Source organism: Cheilinus undulatus, linkage group 4 (assembly GCF_018320785.1).
Source record: "Cheilinus undulatus linkage group 4, ASM1832078v1, whole genome shotgun sequence".
Classification (NCBI taxonomy): domain Eukaryota; kingdom Metazoa; phylum Chordata; class Actinopteri; order Labriformes; family Labridae; genus Cheilinus; species Cheilinus undulatus.
In genome coordinates, this window is record NC_054868.1 from 31,152,179 (window position 1) to 31,170,780 (window position 18,602).

The 18,602-nt window shown below is 38.7% G+C and overlaps 1 protein-coding gene across 2 annotated transcripts in view; it reads left to right on the plus strand.

Annotated features, from left to right (window-relative positions):
- The first annotated feature begins 832 nt into the window (after positions 1 to 832).
- palm3 (paralemmin 3) overlaps positions 833 to 18,602 on the plus strand; it is a 71,409-nt gene continuing 53,639 nt past the window's right edge. The window contains exon 1 of one of the 2 annotated variants that reach the window (XM_041786222.1): positions 833 to 896. The gene's annotated coding sequence lies outside the window, so the exon portion shown is untranslated. Of the gene's footprint in view, positions 1,316 to 18,602 lie in introns of both variants that reach the window. The other variant, XM_041786221.1, reaches the window with a different exon arrangement.

An 18,602-nucleotide genomic window follows, 5' to 3' on the forward strand; every position in this document is an offset into this window, starting at 1 on the left:
TTTCAAGTTTGTAAAAGTTTTTCAGACTTTGTCATTTTGTATCAGATTTGTATAATAGTTTCAACCTTTGTAAAAGTGTTTTATACTTATTTTTTGTATCAAACTTTGTGAAGTAGTTTGTAAGTATTTTTGCAAGTAGTTCGTGAGTATTTCAGACTTGTAACTTTGTATGGCACTTTCAGGCCGCCTTAAGAAAGGCTGGCCTAATAAATTTAAAGAGCAGAATAATCATGTTGACAACACAATAAAGACAATAAAGTGCTATTAAACCTAGCCTGTTTTAAACTAACTCCTAGATTTCTATGAGAAAAAAAGATTTACTTGAAAACAATAATGATTATTATATTTTTGTTTATAAATGGAAAATAATTAAAGACAAAAAACGCTTGCACGAGATCCTTAAAGATTACAACAATTGCGTTGACAGCAAACTAAAGAGAAAGGATGATATTGAAAACCTTGCTTGTTTTAAGCTAGGACTGAGGTAACTAATTCCTCTTAGACACGAGATTCAGTTTATCATAAAACTGCACTTAATATATGTTTAAATGGAAGCTCATAATAAAACACAAATAAACCTTGAGCAAGAGCAGATTTATCATGGTTATAGCCAAATAGTGAGAAGAAAATGCAAGTATACCTCGCTTGTTTTAAGCTAGGTTTACTTGCTCAAATTAACATTACAGTTAGCTAACATTTTTTTCTTTTCATCATCCTTAAACTCAGCAGCTGGCATGTTATGTTGGTCTATAGATGAAGGCTGAAAGCATATAGCATCTGAAAAAAACAGTTTATATGCTCTGCAGTCTTTCAGTGCGACAACAACAGGAAACATGAGGCTGCTGCTGCTGTGCTGCTGTCTGGAGGGCTGGCCTCACCGTAATGACTGGAGTCAGGTAACCACCGGACACACCGACTCTTTCCCCCTCACAGACGGGTTCAGACACGAAGAGCGGCGGTGAGCGCGACTTTTAGCCTCGAGTTTGCGTCGTTTTTCCCTAGTTTGGTGACTTTGTCTCAGGAACTTACTGAAAGAGCTGTGTACGTTTGATAAACTTAGCAACGTGTCGTTCATGCGCCGAGTGGGGCGGTTGAGAGCTCAGCTAGGAGAGGAGGCTACTCAGGTGTTCATCTGCGCGAGGAAGTTTTCGTCGCAGTTTACTCTTTTTTTGCAATAGTAATTTCTTGAGCTAAAGGCGGGTGTGTGCTTTCATATTTGTCGTGTTTTCAGTTTCGACACCTTTTTTTTCTGGGGGTCATTTTTCATTTTCGGTTCAGTGGGACATAAAACAGCCAAGTGGACACCGTTTAACAGGTAAGTTACAGACATTTTGACAATTTTCATTCAGAATTTGAACAAAGTAAGGAGTTATTTGGGGCGGTGACAACTTTTGAAACCGGGCCAAGTTGTGGAAATGAGCCCTGCTAAAGGACAGTCCTAGCAGCTGTTGACTGGTCTGACCCCTGTTAAGCATTACTCACCAAATAGTCAAACAATGACTGGAAAAACCCTTTGAACGATAACTTGTCTGTTCAGAAGTCAAACTAAATTGTACCCCAACACCACTGACTCCTTAATTAACTATTCAGACTGATATTTACATATTTTTGGTGTATTTTTGGTACTCTAAGAAAGATTAACTGTGCGCACTTGTCACTTGACAGGGCATATTGTGTCATAGGTATTGTAGATTTAAATGTGCAGTAGTGTTTCTGCAGAATATGTGTTTTACATTTCTTTCTACATAAATACTGGCTATTGCTTTTTTTTATTGCACGTGCTTTTTTTTCTCAGCAGAGTTTTATGAGTAGCCTAATTGAGTCCAAAGCGTGAGCCTGCAGGACATCTACAACTTTTTATGGTGCAGTGGTTTAGATAGCAGTGCTATCTTTTGACACTTTCTTTGCTGCTGTTGCAGCTGCACCTATAAGACACATCTCAAAACACACAGTGAACATTTCAAGCTCTGTATACATCAGATTAACCACACATTTCCTCTCATATGAATGACTCCGCTGTGTAACACTTGGTTGTGTCATCACTTTAAACATACCAATGTGAATGTGTGCCTAAGCTTCATTGAAACAAGCCCATCTCTGCCCTGCAACCCATCAAACAAATGCTGCTTAGCATGCAGCTAAGCATACTGATTTACAAGCAGAAATCCCTGCAGGAGCGCCTGACGTTGCTCTTCTTCTGTCAAGCTAAAGAACTGAGAGCCTTGAGGCCATATCCGGGGGGTTTTACCCCCCTCTGCCTTGTTTGACTCTAAGGAAAGAATAACTTTCTTTAGGGTTTGTTAACAAGCGTACTTATGGACGAGGTTTCAAAGAGAAGCTCCACATAAAAGATCAGTGCACAGGACGTAGTGAAATGAATGTCACAGCAGCCGAAGAAGAGAGCTGATTACAGATCAACACTGCTGTTTTATGACACTCTTAATAGGGCAATCACTGTCCTAGAAAAAGTATGAAATAAACCTAAGCTGGTGGCACCCTCTGAGAAGTTTTCCTGTGCTATAACATTGAGAGGATGAATGAAAGCTAGACCTCAGTTGATGTGATGACGCAGCCTTGCATGGTTTGCTTTTTTTCAGAAACATACTCTAAAACCTCAGTTGAATGTCAGTATGCCACTGTGGTCGCTCTGTCTTGCTTCTGTCCCATTTTCATCAGTTTGACACCACAAATGTAGAGTTGATTTTGCTTGTCTTTAGTTCTGGGTACTTTTTCATCGTAATAGCTCTTAAATCTCACTGCTGTCTTGTGAGATTAGTCAGAGAGATCAGTCTCCTCCACTCATTCATCTTTAAACACTTTACTCAGGCTATGAAACATGGATGACATTTATTTTTAAATATAGTCTCAGGGTTAGATGCTAATACTTTAAAGCACTTCAAGCAGAGATGTTCTAATGCCACTTTTCCCTTCCAACCTGAGTACTAGCTGACTTGACTCTTTGTTTGCAAGGCCCTGCTGTTTATGTGGTCATTGGATGATCATTTTACCATATACAATTTTTTCTTATATCAGACTGTGTAACTTCCAATCAGAAGCCCTTTTCATACATACACTCTTAAGAATTTCTAAAAAAAATTTGAGGGCAAGAAATCTTGCCTGCGCATTCACACATGCAGCTCAGCCAAAAGCATGAGGGAAATTTTTGCAAATTCGGTGCTGGTGCTCTCAGTTTATTTTAAGTAAGCAAACACAGAACAGCAAATTGAATTACAACAAAGCCAAAAGTGTACGTCGTCATGCTTTGAGTGGAGGAAATGTTATCTTTCATATCGATTTGTTGTTGTGAAACATACCTTACCTTGAATACAGTGTACCTCGTTTAGGTCTTATCTCTTTTGTGCAACATTTAAATAAACTATTTCATGTGTGACTGAACCTCTCTTGCATTTTGCACAGAGATAGATTCACTTTTCTCTTTTTGTGATCTGATTGCTGTTCAGTTGATTTTTCCTTTTTTTTATGCAAACAAAATATAGCATAAAGCCCCAGTTGATGTGTTAATCACTTTCAAAGCAGTTTGGTTTTAATATGAATCTACAAAATCTAATCAAATGTTTGAGAAGGGGGTAGAGTTAGCAAGATAGCAATTAAATACAGATAAAGGAGAAACTGTATGGTCGTCAGCACCACCAATCAGCGGAAGTCTTATCTTTACAAATCTTATTTCAGGAGAGTCAGACACTGACAACAATGTAAAGGGAGATTAAAAACTGAAAGATTAAGGGGAGGAGACAAAAGAGAAGCTCAGAGTGATGAAATCCACAAATTCTTTGCTTGGAGAACTGGGTGATGGATGAGTTTTCACCAGGAGGGAAATTTCTCATTGACTTTTTACCCACAGCAAAATGTCTCTGTTCTCAGTGTAAGTGATACTGGTTTCTTCTTCTTTGTTCAACTTTTTTTTTTTTTTTTTGCTCTGGTTTATTTATCACCATCTTCAGAAACAGCCTCCATTGTGACTTTACATTTCCACATTTTAACTGAGCACCTTGGCCGTGAAGCTCTTGATGATTGCCCGTAAATATTATAGTTTCACAATACTAGGTACCCTCTCTTTATGCCATGAAGCCACTGCTCTGCTGGTGTTCACATTGCACACACATGCTTCAGGCTGTTATTATGGCTTTGCAGAAGATTAGACTCAGACGTCACCAGGTGAGCAAAGATGGTTCATCTGGAAACAACAGATTAGTAAGACCCTGACCACACAGGAGGTTATTTTTCTTCCAGTAACAGGATCTTATTTATTCAAAAGAATTACAGTGTAAGTAATACATCATATTTTTTAGTGGGATAGACAGTATGTAACCTTTTGTTATGGGCACAGGGAAATATTCTCTAGCTTTGTTTTTTCTTTGCTTATTTCATCAGTGACTTTTCTCTCATTATAGTCCAGTCAGGAAAACTGATCTGATTTTAACTCATACAGATGCCCCAGTTGATATGCAACCAGTGGTGGAAAAGTACAAGACTGTCATACTCAAGAAAAGTGCAGTTACTCTGGTTAAAATTTACTGAAATAAAAGTACTGGTCTATAAAATCTATATCTATAAAATCTATGAAAAAAATAAACAAAAAAATAGGTCTCCAACTAGGTTGCTTAGGCAAAAGTCACAGCTCTATAATAAAGTGAAATACACGGAAAAATTAGCAGTGTTAATTAAACTTGTGTAGAGTTCACCTGAACAATATAAAAGTGTCTTTATTGGTCCACAATACATACATTTTAACTACAGTTTTTGAAAGTGTGACTTTTTTCTATATGACAGAACTATGCCAGTATCTCCTGAAAATATGGGTCTCCTCAAGAACAAAGCAGAGAGTCAACCCTATTAAGGCAATCCATATTGATGAAGAATACGTGCTATGTGTCTTTTAGGAACACCTAAAGTTATGACTGTGAACTCAGTGGAAAACTTCACCCGTGGTGCAAATGTGTCTCACATTAAAAACAAGAAGAAGAATCAGGCACGTCAGCACTAACCTTGCAAAGCTTCCATCTGAACCGTTTGGGCCCGGTTAGAAAGTGACAGGACCAATCAGCGATGAGGGGCAGTACTTTAAGGCGCAGCTGAGTTGTGACATAAACAAGCAGCAGCAAGAGCTGGTGCAGTTATGGAGGAAAAGATTAGCGTGGATGCTGCTAAAGCGCCAGTTTTATCAGAACTTGACGACATTTCTTCGTTAAAAGAAGAACAAAGAACAGCAGTGAGTTGTTTATTATTCAAAAATGACAAAAGTCGAGTACTTACATGTCTATAGTCTCCATGTTTCGCGTTATTCCTCAGTAGCTGCACATGCGCAGCTTGATAGCGGCTACGTCACGTGTTTTGTTGCTCTGATTGGTCCGTAGAGATGTGACAGACAGAACATTCACCCAATCACACTCCGAGTTTTTTTCAAAGCCTCTGCCTTTTCTCAAACGTTTCCTATTGAAGCTTTCCCAGATGGATGTGTGAAACACATCCATCTGGCATGTCAGGTTACATCAGCACTGTGAATCCAATCAAATTGAAATGCATCACCTTCAACAGCATCTTGGAAAAATATTTTTCAACTCCTCTGCTGCCGCTGCTGCCATGGGTCAATCATCCTCTTCTTCCTCCTCTCCATTGAGGAAAAAAAGAACTGTCCCTTTAATGACATCACTATACCACCCAAGATTACTCTCTCACACCAAGAAAAGGTCTTCAGCCTGATTCTCCTTATGTGTAAAATGGGTGGAGTGTCAAGGTTAATCTAAGACAGTTATAGTTTGCTCTGTATTATAAAGTGTGTTTACTGCATTATCAAATTAAATGACTGAAGTTAGGACTAGGGCTTGGCAATTAATTGCAAATTAGAATCACAGTTTTCAACTCTCAGAAGTTGCAATGTTTCTTTAACTTGAAATGTGTCAAAATAGCAGTTTAATAAATCTTTTTTTTTTTTTTTGCAGTGGTAGAGATTTTATGCACATTATGCAAACATTCAAGTGTCACAAAAAGGGTTCCAAAAGGGTTCCAAAAATCCTCCTTTTTGTCTTTTTATGTATGTTTTTCTTAATCAAAATGAGTTACATATTAAACTGTAATCGCAATATTTGGGAAAAAATCGCAATTAGGCTATTTTTGCAAATCATTCAGCCCTAGTTGGGACACAGAGGCAAAAATTGCTCCCCAGTAACTATATGACCTGCAGCATGTTTCTGCACTATGTCTCCCTGTCAGTCCTAACATACCTTAGATGCCAGCCACACCCCTACATTCAAGCCAGAACTGTGATTTTCAGTAGCTTCAGCCTGTGTTTGTCCTCCTGCCCTTGTGTCTTTGTTTGCAACAAAAGGAGTTTTTCAAACAGTGCTCTTTTAATCATTCTGCTTGTGTATGTGCGTGTGGTATTCCTTCTAATTGCAACAATCCGCTGACTGAAAGCCTCCGAAATTCAGACAGACAGGGTTTCAAAGAGGGAGGAGGATAGAAAAACATTTACCATCTTCAGTGTACTTAATGTCTGTTGTGCAGTGTACACATGCCCTTCTTTTGACACCAACAACAATGTATTAGTCAGGCAGACACAGATTAGACTGTTAAGTAATGTGTTGTGGTTGTGAAGGTAATGGTCTGAGAAGATAACTTCCAAAAAACATCTGAGCTGACTCTGACAGGATAATATTTCAGCTTCTTAATGTCCCTGCAATCAACATCTTTGTCCTAATTTTTTTTTAAGTCTGCTGTAGACCAAGATAGCAGTGAAAATTAAGAAGCTGTTACCTGCACAAGCATACTGTACGCATACACCCAATTCAATCCAATGCAAAGTAGCTCCACAACAAGAAAGTGGTATTTTTGAAGTAGGGATGCACAATATTAGACTTTACAAATATCTGGTATGTCAATTTTTACAATTAATTTTAGGAAATTATGATATTGATACTGATATTTACATGTAGTTCAGATATAAAACTTCTTATTCACTTCTTAAGCAGAAATTTTCATATCTGCTGATACCAACATAATACTGATAATACTGGGCATCCCTGTCGCAAAGGTTAACCTTATTGTTAAATATTAGTTTTCTTCAATTGAAATGCTTTTTTTATGATGATGATAATAGTTGACTAGAACTTCCACCTGGTGGTTAGCTGAGGTATCCATTTGCTGGGCTGTAAAATACAATGATTGGTCAACAAGAAGGTCTGAGGTAGATTTTGTGGTTGTGTAATTGGTAGATATCTAATTTACCTTAAAAGCTACTGTGTGGTACAAGGCTGCTGCAACCTCAATATAAGGTTGTAGTGGCCGTAAACCTACAAGTTTAACCCTTGAAGTGTGGGTTTATTCTAAATTTGTGAGTGCACTTTTGAAATAATGTATTCACAAGATTTGAGATCAGTTAGACGGTCACACTACTGCGAAATGTTCATTCTTGAGTCAGAGTGGACATGCTTTATGGACAACAGTATTCTGCCATCTGACCATTTCACCAAAGGGGTCTGTGATGACATTGTATTTAAATACATGTACTTTAATATGGAGTTGGCCCCTTTTTGTACCTGTAACAGCCTCCACTCTTATTGGAAGACTTTCCACAAGATTTTGGAGTGTTTCTATGGGAATTTGTGCCCATTCATGTTGGATGAGAAGGCCTGGCTAAGAATCTCCATTCCAGTGCATCCCAAAGTTGCGGGGTTGAGGTCACGGCTCTGTGTGGGCCAGTTAAGTTCTTCCACAACAAACTCATCAAACCATGTCATTGTAATCCTTGCTTTGTGCACTGGGGCACAGTCCTGTTGGAATAGTAAAGAGCCTTCCCCAAACTGCTGCCACAAAATTGGAAGCAGAGCATTGTCCACAATGTCTTGACATGATGAGGCATTAAGATTGTCATTCCCAGTAAAGACCAGAGATAAGGAGTCTAGCCCAAACCTGGGAAAACGGCGTCATACCAATATCACTTCTCCTCCAAACTTTACAGTTGGCACAATGCAGTCAGACAGGTAACATTCCCCAGGCATCTGCCAAATCCAGATTCACCCATCTGACTGCCAGTGATTCATCACTCCACAGAGCACACTGCTCCACAGTTCAGTGTTGGTGTGCTCGATGTGAGTCTTGTAGCTGCTCAGCCATGGAAACATTCTGTGAAGCTCCCACTGCACAGTTTTTGTGCGTACTTTAATGCCAGTGGAAGCTCAGAACTCTTCAGCTGTGGGATCAGCAGAGTGTTGGCCACTTTTAAGCACCTTAGCAATCATTGACCCTACTCTGTGATTTTAGGTGGTCATTCCCTTTGTAGATGAGTTGCTGTTGTTCCTAAACACTTCCACTGTCCAATAATATCTCTTACAGTTGACTGTGGAGTATCCAGCAGGGATAAAATTTCATGAACCGTCTTATTGCAAAAGCAGCATCCACCACAGTACCACACTTGAAGTCTCTGAGTTTTTCACAATGACCCATTTTATATATCATACATGTTTGCAAATAAAGACTGCATGGCTAGATGCTTGATTTTATACAGCTACAGATCTTTGACCTCCAAAATGGAATCTGTTCAGAGTGGATATTTGTATAAAGTTTGAAGAAAGTCCCTCTGAACATTCATGAGAAATCATAGTCACATGAGTGGCCTGGATGGAAGAAGGAACAACCCAAATCAAACTGCCTCCAGCCCTTGCTATCGCAGGTGTAAAGGCACAAAAACTCCTGTCACTTTCATAGTTTTTCTGATACCAGTAAATTTGACAGTCAGATAGTGCAATTTATAAGCCTAAGTTGAGATAACTTTTTCTGCAACATCACTGCATCTACAATAGCTGTAATGTACCATCCACGAAAGATGAAAAGAAAAACTTGTCCTTTATCACAACCAACCTAAATAAACAAGTTCCATGCTAAAAAAACATCAGCATTTTAATGAAACTGGAAAACAACACATCTGGAGGGACAGCAGTCCTAGCTCTAGTTGTTTGAAGACACTCTTCTCATTAGGTTTAGCATTGCTCTGTCTTTTGTCATTTCTGAGCATTTTTTAATGGGAGCCAAATCAAACTGGAGGACTCCTTCTTTCCAAAACAAACTAACCGAATGATTAAATGAGAAGAAACACTGAATAAAGAAGCCTCACGACAAAAATTAAGGCCTCTTTAACAGTTATTAGATAACAAAAGTGATAAAGAAGTGAGAGTCATTAAAAAAAGATTTAGCTGTTAGCTATTATAGCTACTATGACGCAGAAGGTAAAACAAAGTCTTGTCCATTAATGTGGGCATGTTTAGCTTCAAAATTCACACTTTCCTGGGGGTACGATTAAGATGATAGAGATGTTCCATTCAAGTGCAACTGAGCTTTTACCTAGCTGACTTACACTTGATTAGAAAACCAGAAAGTCAGTCTGTCTGTTCTCCTCAATGTTTGGTGTTTCATTTATGTGGCAAATAAAGTAAAGATGATGACATACTAAATGCCACATAAAAACAGATGTGGTTGTGTGTTCTCAGCTGTCTTTCTGGTTTGCCCAACTTGAAGGTATTATGCAGCATAGGAACCCCACTGCTGAACCCTTCAGGAAACAAATAACTGGTTAACGTTAGAGTAATAAGTCATTTGAATTTTGGCAAAGCATGATTGAACATTAGAAATGAGATATGCTTTGGCTTAACCAAATTGATTAAGCACAGCAAACCAGCAGTGAATAGCAAATGCATTGCCATGTATTTGTGTGTGTATCTCTTCGGTGTGAGAGAGGAAAAGATGGAGGTGTTGTCATGATTAAGCAATGCCAGAAATCTGTCTAATGTTACACGTCCTTCAAAAGCTGTAGCTAATGTGTGATGATGTTTAATAGTCACTTAAATGGTAAGAAACAGTCTCTTCACTGCCAGATTGAAAGAAAATCACCTGTTGCTAAATTTCTCAAAATGTCACGATGGATCTACATCCCACACTGTGCTGAACTAATTTACTGAGCCTGTTTTTGTTTGTGTGCTTCTGGTAGCTGTGTTTTTTTGTTCTGAGTCTTGGCAGAGATTCACATGCAGAATAAACATCCTTTTCATCATCTGAGGAGGCTGGGAATGTCTTAACAGTTTCTTTTGCTGCTCACAGGCATGCTTCTTTCATTTAAATGGAATATTCCAAGTCGTATTGCTCCTCTTAACACTGCAGCTTCATCAATACAAGTTGTTTTTCTCTGAAGTCAGACTGTCTAATTAATGAATTTGTCAATCACACTTTAAAGGCAGTATCCTGGGGAGGAGCTGTAGAGCATATTTGGAAGCCTTGCCACGATAATAGGAGGCGTTGTTAGACGATTAGGGATCAGTCTGTTAAAAAAAACTGCACTTTGGAAGAAACAGCATGAATGCATTATTACACCTAAAGCCAGTGTGCATCTGTGTCCCATCTGTTTAGCTGACATTTGTATACCTGTGATGGAGACTGTTTTTATCCCTATAGCTGAAAACTAGCCTCCCAGATAGGTTTTTCTTGTATCTGTAGCCTGTAAAATGTTAGGTGTCCTATTTTTGTTGCAATGTTTTGTCCAGTGGTGGCAACCGTAGACTGTATAAAACATGGACGTAGTCTAAGTAACATTGTCCCTTGGTTTTATTGACACATTTGAAATATCTGAACTAGTGGTGGGCAGTGAACTGGTATCAATAGTGTCACTAGTTAAATTTCTGCAACAGAGTAAATTTTTGCAACACTTTCATCAATGGTTTAATGCATGTGTCGTGTTGTAGTCTCACTGATGCTCCCATTAGCACAGTTAGCGTGATGTGGGACAAACAGCTGCTGAGTCAGTCTGTTCATGAGACTTGAGAGCAGCCAGTTTAAAAGCCAAACGTCACCCAGTTGTTAAATGTTGAACCCAGCACCGTAGTAAAACATATCTTTCCTCTCCTAGTATGTCTGTAATAAAAGCAACATACATCATGTGTGCTCAAGCAAGCACAGACCAGAAAAGCATTCATAGGTGTTTATCTTTCCTGTGACATATTCAATCAGTGTGGGGACATAAAGCTTCACTAATAGTTGCTCTTTAGGGAACAACTTTATAAAACAGGCACATTTAAGCTTGTGGCCTTCGTCAGGGTTATCGAGAAACACATTGTAAACATATTCTATGTGCATATTTGCCTCAACGACGTAAATATGGCTCTCCATTTATCATTTTCCTGTCTGATAGGGTCCACAGCCACACGTGGTGCGCGGAAAAAATAGGCAAGACTTCGAATCTCTCAACCCTCCGCACCTGAGCCGGGCGTATCAGCCGTGCGAGACGCGGCGCACATGCAGGCAGTCTGAAAGCCCTGACTTGTTAACATGCATTCAAACTGAAAATCATTGTTTGATCCTCTTGCTTTTCTTTGCAGTAAGATAAGGCTGTAGACAGCTGTCTTGGCCTAGCATAAAGACTGAAAACAATGAGACAGAGTTGGGTAAGATCACTTTTTACTTATCCTGCTCTCCAGGAAAAAGGCTGCAGAACAATCAAACAGAGTGCAAGGCAAACTGAAAAATTCCTCTCTTGATTTGGGGTGTCCAGTTGTGTAGTGTGTGTAGAAGTGGGTATGCTCTTTATTTATTGCATTAAAGGTGACATAATTGACCAAATGACACTTCATGACAACATTCATAGTATTGATAAGGCCTCCTTCATAGGTCATGTCATGATTTTGACAGTATCATGTCTGTCTTCTTCAAATTAAGTGTTACAAAGGTTTCTTGGCATTTTGAGCCTCAAGTAGACACTCAAGGAACTGCAGGTCTCTTCTGGCTTCTTCAACAGACGCTGCTACTTGTAGACAGCAAAAATGATTTACCAGTCCGTGTCAAAGAAAGTGCAGCTTTAGTTTCCTGCATGAGTTTATGGATGTTGACTGAAACCTAGGAAACAAATGATCATGTCCCAGTAAACCGAAGCATCCACCTTTAGCAGCCTGCAGAGGTTCAGCCATGATGGTTTATTTACCAAGTCTTTGTTGCAGCTCTAACATCTCAAGACCATTTCCCTTTATACACATGGCTTTTTTTGCTAGATATTTGCAAAGCAAATATCAGGATAATTTCAGATGTTGGAAACAGTTTAACAACCCCAGAGAATGTTCAAGTATAGAAGACAAGACTTGGTGTTTTTGGTGTCTGATGCCTTTGCAAATATTTTATGTTAAGCACAAAAAAAAAGAAGTGAAAAGCTTGTCTGTGTGACAGACTTACTAGTTACACTTTATCAGAGTGTTTTTTCACCTCCCATCACACAGTAAGAGAGCTGCAGGACATTTTACTGTAGACTTTGTACACAGTTTGTGAAAGTCTAGCTTTTTTCTAACATTTAGTCAGACATTAATTTGTTAAAGTTTGTCAAACTTTCTTGATTGTGTAACAAGTGTTAATGCTTCATGTGGGTCTAAAGAACTTTTTGTCCTGGACACAACATAATTGAAACAATTTGATTTTGAAGAGGAAAGGCCACATTGTTACACAGATATCTGAAACCATAATAAAATCAGAAATTACAGTCAGGGCTGTTGCCAAATAACAAGAGCATAACTATTTAAAAGGGCAAAGTTTTAGTGAGAGGGCAAATAAAGCCCTTTTAAACAGAAGAGGGCAAAGCTGAATAATTGACTTCAATCCAGTTGCCTACCAATTATTTTGTAAAAACTTGAAAATAGGAATATGAAGAGGTCATGGGGTCTGTTGGAAAAGAATGAAATACTGTCAGAAATTACCCAAGAGTTGCAAAATGATGTAATATCTGCAACAAAAGACAGGGAAGGCAGCGGTTAGGATTTCTTCAAGGCAAAAGATGGAAAATATTCATTATTTGAATAAAAGAGAGAGCTGAATTTACATTCTAATTATTGCAAGTGCAGGCTTGCATTTAAGAAGAAAGAAAGCTCAGCCCTGATGACATTGAGCAAACTGAATTAAAAGCATCACACAGCTGAAATAAGCTCTGTTAATGTTTACATTGCCACACTATGAAAGAAATTTTGCTCATTTAAGTCAGAGCATCATTACACCCATTTTTTATAAAGGAAAATGATTTAATATGATATGAATTAATTTTTCAGCATATTTAGGATAAACATGCCATAGATGTTAACCATCTCCAGGCTCTGGTTTCTATCAGGATGACGTGGCATTTGGTATGTTGTCTGTTGTGATAATAAGGGAGGATGAAAGCTAAACGTTGTGTCTTCTCAGTTGGCCTTTTCATGGTGACTGGACACTCGTAAAGCTTATATTCAAACATAACCTCAAGGGTCAGCATTACCAGGCTTTTCTAGCAGGTATTGAATCATCATCACTCAGTTATTTTAATGCGATATCTGAGTGCATAATTTCAGTGAAGAGTTGTTGAAAGATGGAGTTTCAATGCAGCACTTTGTTTGTTTGTTGTGGTTGCATTCTAGCTTAGGCCCCAGAGTTTTATGTGTTTAATTTGTGCATGTTGTGTGAGATGATGTGTGTAATTGTCACTGAGCTATGAGGCCCTGCAGCACACAGACCTGCAGGCTTTGACTTCATGACAATAGCGAAAATGAACCGAGACCGGATTACACCAGTCCTGCATTCCTCTCCAAACCTGTTTGACACACACAGACACAGAGACGCAGTAATCCTGCACACACAGACAGACAACTCAGGCCTATACTTGTCTTACACATACTTACACTGAGTGTAAAGGGAACTCTTCCATCAAGAACATCATTTGCATGTGAACTTGGGCAATCAGAAAACTCATCAAGAGAAAATCCAATAGTAGTTTTATTCAAAGAAGGATAAACATTGATGCTAACACAAGGAGTTTCTGCAATATTCAAAAAACAGTATTGCACTGCAGGGCATTTTGTAATGCAGTAATAGTCATATCCTTTTTTGTTGAGATCCATTCTTCTGTTTGAACATAACCCGGCAAGACCTTCTTTCCATTAATACAGTTAAACATCCTCATGGTAAACACACAGCATGATGAGTGATTAAACCACAGAACAGCACAAACTAACAACAAGCCACATCAGTGAAGACACGTACAGTCTGTGTGTGTCAGAGAGCGGAAGAGGCAGAGACACTTCCATTTAAAAAATGTTGCCTTACCTTTATGTCAGTGACATTTGGAGCTTCCTTTGCCTTCAAAGTTTTGCTGTTTTATTTTAAAAAAAAAAAAGCGAAAGAACTTTGAGAAATGTTACAAAGTGTGTCTCCAATCTTGTAGAGACCTTTCTTCAGAAAATACCCACAATCACAATTTATTGCAAAATCCAGTGTCAAAGAGTTGTGTTTTAAAGACTTGTGTTTGGCCTTTGCTTTTTATTTCGATCTGACAGTAGATTGATATAGAAAATTGGGAGAGGAAGTGGGAAATGACAGGAAAATAGAGCCATAGAACCTGGTCTGCTTGCTTGGGGGACTGTAGCCTCCACAGGTACAGTGCAGTGAGTTGGGTGCTACACAAACCAGGCTGGTTGTGACATTTTTTTTTAACAGTTTTTCTCCTATCATGTTGTAAAATGATAATATACAGTCAAATAAATAAACCTAGTGGAGTGCTTTGGCCCAGCTCAGTCTGTACTCCGCAACAAGATGAATTCAAACTCTTGCCTGCCTGCGATCGACTGCTCTGCAACGTTCTAAGGCCTACCTGTTCCCACCACTGCAACTGGAGATGATAGCTATATCGTGTCCATTTCAAGGACTCTCACAGTCACTCAATTTAAGTTTCGAAGTTACTGCACAATCAGTATAACCTGACACGCCAGATGGATTTGTTTCACACATCCATCTGGGAAACCTCTCATACACAGCATTTGGGAAAGGGTAGAGCCTTTGAAAAAAAACTCGGAGGGTGATTGGATGAATGTTCTATCTGTCACATCTTTACGGGCCAATCAGAGCAACAAAACACGTGACATAGCAGCTACCGGGGAGTAAACTCCATAAAGAACTCCATAACGCGAACCATGGCGACTGTAGACATGTCAGTACACGACTTTTGTCGTTTCTGAAAAGAAAACAACTCACCACTGTTCTTTGTTCGTCTTTTAATAAAGAAATGCCATAAAGTTCTAATAAAACTTACGCTTTAGCAGCATCCACGCCAGACCCGGCGGCATGGGCAGGCATTGGGGGGCCTTGCCTGCCTACAGAATCAGCTGTGCCTGCCCTGGGACTTGAAGCTGTATGTTTGTTTGTTTGTTTGTTTATTTGGATCCCCATTAGCTTAAGCATCAGCTGTAAGCTATTCTTCCTGGGGACCACAGTTTACACTGTGACAATACAGTTTATACAATCAAAAATCACAGTACACAAACATAAGACAATACATCACACCAACAGAACAGACATTTCAACAATAACAACTCACTCAAAGTCAAAGACAACAGACATTACAATTGCTCCAAGTGACTCTAAAGAATAGACATTAGCAAGCCCATGTGTTCAACAAAGTATTCAAAATTGGTATTGGCTATAAAGTTTCTTAGGAGATAATATCTATAAAGAGTTTTATGTTGTTTTATATCACTGGGAAGCAAGTTCCATTCCTGCATTGCTCTGTATGCTACTGAGCACTGAGCTGATGAAGTCCTTACTTTAAGCAAAATAAAACAACCTCTAACAGCATGCCTGGTAGAGAAATGATGTACATCTGTACTAAAGGAGAGCTTTTCATATACATTTAAAGGGGTTTTAGTTGTTATGACATTCTGTAAGAAAATCACAAGTGCATATAATAATCTATTTTATCTTCAAACCATGAGAGACTTTCATGCATTTTACTGACATACGACCTAAACCTGCATGACAGAGCCACACGTGCGGCCTTATTCTGGACCAGCTGCAGTTTCTTAATGTTGCTGATGGAAATACTGGACCAGACTACAGAGCACTTTTGGTGAGAAGTACTTGGTGCACCTTTTCATAAGACACAAAGTATTTCCCATCTTAGTCACTAGTTTTTGTACCTGCTTGTCCCAGGACAGTCTCTGATCTATAATAACACCTAGAAGTTTGACATCATCTACCTCTTTTTATAAAGTCTGGTTTATCCTGAGCTCAAGCTTTGGTTTAGAACATAAACAATAAGCAATTCCAACTATTAGGCTAGTTGTTTTGGGTACATTTAATGCAAGTTTATTGTTGCTGATCCAGTCTAGCACTGACTGTAAACTCTTTCTGTAAATTAACATTTAAATGATCAATATTTTCATCTGATAGATATATGGTAGAATCATCAGCATACATTGAGATACTTGCCTTATCTAAAACAGAGGGAAAGTCTGATCCGACATACTTGCACCAGCCTCTTGTTGTTGCTTGCTTACGTTACAACTTTGCCACGCCCAAAAGTACTGCCCCTCATCACTGATTGGTCCTGTCACTTTCTAACCTGGCCCAATCTGTTCAGATGGGAGCTTTGCAAGATGGATTCACCAGTGAGAAACATGGTAACTGGCAAATTTATCTGCTTTGCAAGGTTACAATCAGTATGTTTCAACAAAGAAGGACTATACTCATCTCTGTCATCATAATAATAATGCTGCTTAGCATTCTGCTGTATGATTCCTGCACGAGGGTGATTCACCACTGATTCCTTTTAATAATGAGGCTCCATGTATGGTTCTGTCCTCTAAACGTGCATTTACATCCTCTCTCCTCTAGCTCTCTAAATCCTGAAGTCAGTATGAATCAAACTTGTGTTACTCTAATTTGCTCTGGTCTTCTCTGGCAGTGAGCGTTATATTACTGTAAGATATTGCTCCATTACAGTCATTGTGTCATTACTGACTCAGCTAAAGTTTACACCTAGTTAATGTTAAGCTATCCTAACTTTAGCTTGTGAACATAAACAGGTAAGTGTGACCAACACATCATTCAATTTTTCTTCTAAAAGACCCAAGATGTTACTAAAACCCCCTGTTCTTCATCCATTATTTTTTTAGTGTGTAAAATTTCTCGCAATGGTGAATAATCCCCTTTCCATTTTTTTACAGCACCAAAGCCACAACTTAGATTTATGTAGTCTAACATTCATTGATGGAAATATGGGGATTAATTTTTGGTTTGCAATGAAAAATTGATGACCAACATTTTGTTACAGGACCAAATGATCCTCAGAGTCTATTGAATCTTGTACTTTGATGGTTTAATTCCGGTAGATCATGTGTTCTGCAGTCAGTTTTTCTGATTTTTAGGTTGACATATTTAAAGCTTGATTTTTTTTTTTTTTTTTTTTTTGGATTGTAAACTCATTTTATTCCTAGAGAGTTTGCAAAAGCAGATACACCACTGCTTAAAGTACTGCATGCACTGAGTGTTGTGAAACAGCTGTATCTGTTTGTATGTGAAAAACTGACAAATGGAGACTGTCACATGTTGTGAGATGTCCCAGTGTGAACATGATGTGTGCCTTTGAGTTTTTATTTTATTTATTTATTTTTTCTGTGGAGATGCAGGCAGAATGTGTGCGGTGTGTTTTGTCAGGACCTGTCAGAACAGGTGTCTCAAGCTCTGATCCCAGGCTTCACAAAGCTCCCTGGAGTTCATGTTCTTTTTCTCCATCTAACCTGTGCTTCCTGCAGGATTCCCCTTTTATATGATATCTCTTAGTTTCATTTCCTCCTTTCTCACCTTCCTCTTTCTCATTTCTGCGCTGTCTTTGTGCGCTTTATGACTTGTCAGCTGTAAGTCAGGTGAGGTCATGAGGATGTGGGCTTTGTTTGAACAGAGACTCTTCGAAAATGTCCACATTGTTGACCTTTCACTTTCTCTTCTGTTGATCTTTTTCCCCCTCTCTCGCTACAGTTTCATTCACCAACATCACACAGAGACACATTTTTTAGGCTCATTAAGATTTCCTATAATTAAAGGTTCATGCACACTTCTTGAGATGTTGTGTATACAGTATATGTCAGGCATGACACTAACACTGATTACCAAACTATAAATATCAAGTAAGATAGCTGTAATGATATTCAGGGCCTTCAGTTACAGTGCCTGTTTCTCATGAATCTCAGCGAGCCTGTAATTTTCACTCCTCTTCAAAGCCCAACACATATACTCACACACAGATGCACTGTATTTCACCTCAGGGTTAAAAACTGCTTTTCCCCTCTTATCACAAATGTTAATACATGCCTCAACTGCCTGTGCACAATGTTTAGGAGATAAAGCGGCAGATAGTAGAGTTCCTGAATGCCAAAGCACAGGGACTATAGTGATTAAGTCCGTCTGTCCTGGAGACTTGATAACACTTGGTCTCCAGCTCTAAAGTCCCACAAGGTCACGAATGAGTGCAGCACAGCACTAACAGTTAGCTGCTTTATCATGCTGGTAGAGTCACAATACCAAAAAATTTAAATTTGGATACAATAGAAGCACATATCAAACAATATCAATGGCTGTTTTGATACAGCGGCAACAAAAATGATCCCCTGGTTGATCAAGTTATTTTTGATTTCCAACTTATGAATAAGAGTGACTGAATGTAGACATACTGTTATTACTAATGAAAGGCAAAATGAATATGAATTTTATTTTTTTTAGATGAAATTGTACGTAAACCTAAATACAACATTTCCTGTGATTAA